The following is a 7,595-nucleotide window of genomic DNA, read 5'->3' as shown; positions in this document are numbered from 1 at the left end:
TGAGATCTAACCTTGCTAATCAGTCTCCCATGGGGAACCTTGTCAAACGCCTTACTGAAGTCCATATAGATCACATCTACTGCTCTGCCCTCATCAATCTTCTTTGTTACTTCTTCAAAATACTCAATCAAGTTTGTGAGACATGATTTCCCATGCACAAAGCTATGTTGACTATCCCAAATCAGTCCTTGCCTTTCCAAATACATGTACATCCTGTCCCTCAGGATTCCCTCCAACAACTTGCCCACCGCTGAGGTCAGGCTCACCGGTCTATAGTTTCCTGGCTTGTCTTTACCACCCTTCTTAAACAGTGGCACCTTGTTTGTCAACCTCCAGTCTTCCGGCACCTCACCTGTGATGATTGATGATACAAATATCTGAGCAAGAGGCCCAGCAATCACTTCTCTAGCTTCCCACAGAGTTCTACGGTACACCTGATCAGGTCCTGGGGATTTATCCACCTTTAACTGTTTCAAGACATCCAGCACATCCTCCTCTGTAATCTGGACATTTTGCAAGATGTATTTCCCTACATTCTATATCTTCCATATCCTTTTCCACAGTAAATACTGATGCAAAATATTCATTTAGTATCAAGTAAATTTTCTCTGAACTGCTCACAACATATTTATGAGCTTCCTTATCTGAGGTGATCAGTACTGTACACAGTACCACAGGTTCTAATTATCTTACCCACAAACCCTGCACCTTCCTCTCTCGAACACATTCTCAGAATACTGATAGCCAACTTCCCTTCAGTCCTCACAATATAAGTGATATTGTAAACAGTTCCCTCTCCTCAGTTACTGTCTCATTTACTTCCATTGTCACCCTGCTGCTTGGTAGAACAATCTTTACTATCCCTGTCCTTGCAAGCTCCCATCCCATCATCAATAGCCCTTCTAATGGCATTTCCAGCCAGTAGATGATGGTATTGTGATAACGTCACTGGACTATGAATCCGGGAATGGAGGCTGTAGGGACATGAATTCAAGATCTACCACAGGAGCTGGTGGAATTCTATTCAATTGATTAAATTTGGAATTGAAAGCTAGTCTCTGTAATGGTGACCATGCAACTACCATTGATTGGTGTAAAATCCCATCTGGTTCACCAATGTCGTTTATGGAAGAAATTCTTCCATCTTTACCTGGTCTGACCTACACAGAATCCCTACAGTGTGGAAACAGGCCAATGGCCCAACAAGTCCACACTGACCTTCCGAAGAGTAACCCACCCAGACCCATTCCCTGACCTATTGTTCTACATTTCCCCTGACTAATGCACCAAATCAACACATCCCTGAACACTATGAGCAATTTAGCATGGCCAATTCACCTAACCTGCACATCTTTAGACTGTGGGAGGAAACCCACGCAGACACAGGAATAATGTGCAAACTCCACACAAAAAGTCGCCTGAGGCTGGAATCAAACCCAGCTCCCTGGTGCTGTGAGGCAGCAGTGCTAACCACTGACCCACCATGCCACCCGACATGTGGCTCCACATGGTTAACCAGACTGCTGTTAGTCTAGAGTCACATGTTAGTCAGACTAGGTAAGGTCAGCAGATTAACTTTCCAAAAAGACCTGGTTCAAAAAAGATTTACAAGGATGTTGTCAGGGTTGGAGGATTTGAGTTATAGGGAGAGGCTGAATAGACTGGGGCTGTTTTCCCTGGAGTGTCAGAGGCTGAGGGGTGACCTTATAAAGGTTTATAAAATCATGTAGGGCATGGATGAGATAAATAAACAAGGTATTTTCCCCAGGGTGGGGGAGTCCAGAACTCGAGGGCATAAGTTTAGGGTGAGAGGGGAAAGATATAAAAGGGATCTAAGGGGCAACTTTTTCATGCAGAGGGTGGTACGTGTATGGAATGAGCTGCCAAAGGAAGTGGTTGAAGCCAGTACAATTACATTTAAAAGGCATCTGGATGAGTATTTGAACAGGAAGGGTTTAGAGGGCTGTGGGCAAATGGTGGCAAATGGGACTATTAGGTTAGGATATCTGGACGGCATGGATGAGTTGGACCGAAAGGTCTGTTTGCACGCTGTCCATCTGTATGACTCTATGATTCTATAATTAGTCCAGTAACATTACCACTGCATGATTGCCTCCTCAAATGCAAGGTGCAGTATTGGTCAGTTTTGAAGACACAATACATGTCTGGTCTATAACTCCAATGGCAAACTAAGCTTGAGACCCAGACCACCCACGCAGGCACCTGTTGTTTCTGGCAAGGCTTACACAACATAATGGGCTACAATGCAAAGTTGAACAGAATCTTGGGCAACAGTACATCCCAACTCGATGAGCTCACTGCATTCTACTCTTGCTTTGAACAGAAGGTTCATGAAATGATATCACCTATCCTAATAGCCTTGGATGCACTTGTAGCCATGGTCACCACCACAGACATTAGATCAGTTTTTTTAAGAGTGAACCCACGGATAGCGATCGGCCCGGATGGAATTCCCGATTGTGCGCTCAGATCCAGTGTGGACCAGCCAGCAAGTAACCTCTCCTTACTACGATCTGAAATCCCTACCAGCTTCAAGAAGACCACCACCATCCCTGCACCAAGGATAAATCATTCAGCATACCTCAGGCACTACTGCCCAGTAGCTCTGACCTCCATAATTATGAAGTGCTTCGAGAGGTTAGTTAGTCATGGCCCACCTCAACTCCAGCCTCCCAGGTTGTCTCCAGCCTTTGTAATTCACCTACCAGTACAACAGGTCCACAGCAGATGCCATCTCTCTGGCCCTACGCTCATCCTTGGAACATTTGGAAAACAGGATATCTACGTCAGGTTCTGACTTATTGTTTACAGTTCAGCCTTCAATATTATAATCCCAAACAATTTCATCTCTAAACTCCGAGACCTCTGTCTTGACTCCTTGGGAACTGAACTGGTCCAGCCATATAAATACAGTGGCTAGAGTCAAAAGGTGTGTCACTGGAAAGGCACAGCAGGTCAGGCAGCAACCGAGGAACAGGAGAGTCGATATTTTGGGCATAAGCCCTTCATCAGGACATTCCAAAAGGTCGATTCTCCTGCTCCTCGGATGCTGCCTGACCTGCTGTGCTTTTCCACTGACACACTTTTCAACTCTGATCTCCAGCATCTGCAGTCCTCACTTTGTCCTAAATACTGTGGCTACAAGACCAGGTCTGAGGCTGGGAACTCTATGGCGAGTAACCCATCTCCTGTCTCCCTCATGCCTGTTCTATCGACAAAGCAAAAGTCCGAAGTGTGATGGAACATAGCCCACTTGTCTCAGTGATCACATCCCCAGCAACACTATGGAAGCTTAACACCATCCAGGACAAAGCAGCCCACTTGATTGGCACTACATCTACCATCTTCAACATTAACTCCCTTTACCACTGACACACAGTGGCAGCAGTATGCACTATCTACAAGATGCACTGCAGTAATTCACCAAGGTTCCTCTGACAGCACCTTCCAAATCCATGACCTCCACCTTCGAGAAAGGCAAGGGCAGATGCTTAGTTCTGCATGCCCCTTTTCCAAGCCATTCACCATTTTAACATGGATCTGTATCACAGTTCCTTCATTGTTGCTGAGTGAAAGCTTTAGAACTTGCTTCCTAACAGCGTTGGGAATGTACTTACATCCCAAGGGCAATCAAAGCACCAAAAATGCAGCTCACCACCACCTTCTCCAGGGCAAGTAGGAATGGGCATTAAGTGCCCAGCAATGCCCGCATCCCATGAACAAATTAAAAGAAAAGAAAAAATGGCTCGATCTCAAAGTTCATTTTATTAGCTCCTGTGAAACACATTGAGAACATTTTGTTACAATAAAGACACTACATAACTATTTGCTACTACACTTACTCGGGCTACAACGGGATCTTGGTTAAGAGTTCAGTAATTTTTTAGGGACACCTGTACAATGTTATGTTCAGAAAGGAGGAATTTCTTAGTGTCATTGAGCTAAGAGATGGGAATCCAAAAGTCCAGGACGGCCACCCCCTTATTTTGCAAACATTGCAAATTTCTGAGCGTGGCCCAGATTTTATATATCACAAGACGTTATCATAACAGCTCTAAATTCAGAAGTAACTAACAATTACAATGTAATTATATCGACCAAACCACTTTCATCCTGGCAAGCTGTCTGCACATCTATCACCATTAAATCTTGTTATAATCATCATTCACAGGATAAGAGAGACAGACTGGGCAAACATTCTGCTGTTTTCATTCTTTTTTCATTCCCTGGTGTCTTTAGACTGATGCTAATAACTCTCTTCAGGGTATTTCAGCAGTATGCACATTTGCTTTGTTTATAGGGAGCGAGTCGGAGCCTGGAAAACACGTTGTCTATTCCAGTTTCTGACGGATTACACATTTCCCAATATCCCAAAGAAACATAGGAGCAGGAGTAATGCCTTTCAGGCTACTGAACCCAGTACACCATTCAACATGTTCATGGCTGATCCTCCATACCATCCCCTAGCTTTCTCCCCCACGCTCCATGGCACCTTCCACCTCTAGAAACTATCTATTTATTTCTTAAATACCTTCAAGGACTTTGCCTCCCCAGCCCTTGGTGGTAGAGATTTCAGTAAACGGCCTGCTTTGTATCCTGAGACTGTGACTCTTTGTTCAGCCGTGGAAATCATCAATCCTGCATCCTGTCTATCGAGCCCTGTCAGAACGTTATATGTTTCAGTGAAATAAGACCAGACATAGGAGCACGAGTTGGCCATTCAGCCCATTAAGTCTGCTTTTCCATTCAATGAGATCTGATAATCCTGACTCCACTTTCCTGTTTTTCCCTCTCATAACCCTTGCTTCCTTTACTGATTTAAAACCTATCACAGCTTTGAATATGCTTAATGACCCAGTCTTAACAGCTCTCTGCAATCAAGAATTCCACAGGTACACTGTCCTCTGACAGAAGAAATTCCTCCTCATCTCTGTTAGATGTGTGACCATTACTCTGAGATTAGGCCCTTCGGTCCTATGAAAATATCTAACCACATCCATCCTGTCAAGTCCCCTGAGAATCTTGAATTGAACGGAATTGAATTTATTGTCACATGTACCGAGGCACAGCGAAAAGCTTTGTCTTGCGAGCAATACAGGCAGATCACAGAGTTAAGTAGCATAGATAGTAAATAATAGGTAAACAGTGGCAAAAACAAAAACACAGGTATAGGCAAATGTTAAGAGTTTGTGAGTCCATTCAGTATTCTAACAATAGTAGGGTAGAAACTGTTACAAAACCGGCTGGTGCGTGTGTTCAGGCTTCTGTACCTTCTCCCCGATGGTAGAGGTTGTAGAAAAACATTGCCAGGTTGGGATGGATCATTAAGAATACTGGCAGCCTTTCCTTGACAGTGAGTGTGGTAGATGGATTCTATAGATGGGACGTTGGTCTTTTTGATTGTTTGGGTCAAGTTCACCACTCTCTGTAACCATCCCCGATCATGAATAGTACAGTTGCCATACCAGGTAGTGTTACATCCAGACAGAATATTGTATGTTTCAATAAGATTACATTTTATTCTTCTATATTCCAAGGATTACCTGCCAAATGCACTCAACCTTTCCTCATAAGACAGCCCCTTTATACATATTATCAGCCTAATGAATTTTCATTGCCTCCAATGCTCATAGATTTTCCCTTGGATCAGGGGTCTAATACTGGTCTCGCTATTCCAGCTGTGGTCTGACTAGTGCCTTGTATCGTTTTAGTAAAACTCCCTACTTTTACACACCATTCTCTTTGAGATAACAGCTAATAGTCCATTTGCCTTCTCTATTACCTGCTGAATTTGGATGCCTACATTTTGTGATTCATGGACAAGGCCTCCCAAATCCCTCTGTTCTGCAATCTTTCTCCATTTAAATAATATTAAACTCCTCTATTCTTCCTGCCGAAGTGCATAATCCCACATTTTCCCACATTGTATTTAATCAGTCATGTTTTTGACCACCTGCTTAACCCATGTACATCCCTCTGCAGACTGTGTCACCCTCACCACTTGCCTTCTCACAGAGAGTCATACAATTTGGTCCAACTTTTGGTCCAACTAGTCTTTGCTGATCATATTCCACACTAACCATTCCCCTTAAAAATGTGCCGGCTAGTTTTGAATTCCCTCACCCTAGAGAAAAGACCTTTGCTATTCATCATACCTATGCCCCTCATTTTTTATAAACCTCTATAAGATCATCCCTCAACTTCCTACATGTTTTTGTATCTTTTGCAAACTTGGCTACAGCACGTTCATTTTTTTGATCCAAGTCATGAATATATATTATTAATGATTGTGACCCGAGCACTCAGCCCTGAGGCACCAGTACAGGTTGCCATCCTAAAAACAGATCATAAAAACAAAGAGCTACTGATGCTGAAAATCTAAAACACAAGCAGAAAGTGCTACAAAAACTCTACAGATCAGGCAGCAGCTGCAGAGAGAGAGGCAGAGTTAACATTTCGGTGTACAGTGAGGTTTCATCAGAACTGTCAGAACACCAATCTGGCAAAGGGTCACTGGTCTTGAAATATTAACTCTACTTCTCACTGTACACGTGCTACCAGACCTGCAGAGTTTCTCCAGTACTTTCTGGTACTGATATCAATGGCTGACTCCTCCAACCTTTCCATCAGTTTGACCAGTGTCACCAACACAGTTGCCTGCTGCTTCTGCATCTGCGTGCACATTTGGATGTAGTTATGAATGACTGATTGAATGAATTAATGAGCTTTATTAGATTAGATTAGATTACTTACAATGTGGAAACAGGCCCTTCGGCCCAACAAGTCCACACCGACCCGCCGAAGCGCACCCACCCAGACCCATTCCCCTACATTTACCCCTGCACCTAACACTACAGGCAATTTAGCATGGCCAATTCACCTAACCTGCACATTTTTGGACTGTGGGAGGAAACCGGAGCACCCGGAGGAAACCCACGCAGACACGGGGAGAATGTGCAAACTCCACACAGTCGGTCACCTGAGGCAGGAATTGAACCCGGGTCTCTGGCGCTGTGAGGCAGCAGTGCTAACCACTGTGCCACCGTGCCGCCCATTATTGTCATGTGCACTCTAAAGTGTGTAGCGAAAAGTTTGCAATGTCGCTATTTATGGTGCCATCTTAGGAACAATGTACCTAGGTACAGATTCTCAAATATTTGGTACAAAATCGAAAGAATAATACGTAAAAGTCCAGCATAAGAATAAAAAGAAAGAGAAGTACTCAATTTACAGTCCTTTCACTCCACTCCGCGCCAGCACTGAGCCTCTAGACAGCACCAGGCCAAGTCCCCAGACCACGCTGGGCTTCAAAATTCAAGGTTCACTTCCAGTCCTCAAAGGCCTCACCTCCCTGGGACAGCCTTCCATCTGGGACATACCTCCCCGAGATGGCCTTCCGTCTGGGACACACCTTCCTGGGATGGCCTTCCGTCTGGGACACACCTTCCTGGGATGGCCTTCCGTCTGGGACATACCTCCCCGAGATGGCCTTCCGTCTGGGACACACCTTCCCGGGATGGCCTTCCATCTGGGACATACCTCCCCGAGATGGCCTTCCGTCTGGGACATACCTC

The sequence above is a fragment of the Chiloscyllium plagiosum genome, chromosome 6 (assembly GCF_004010195.1).
Source record: "Chiloscyllium plagiosum isolate BGI_BamShark_2017 chromosome 6, ASM401019v2, whole genome shotgun sequence".
Classification (NCBI taxonomy): Eukaryota; Metazoa; Chordata; class Chondrichthyes; order Orectolobiformes; family Hemiscylliidae; genus Chiloscyllium; species Chiloscyllium plagiosum.
The sequence above is the reverse complement of the archived record's forward strand: the minus strand, read 5'-3'. Positions refer to the sequence as shown.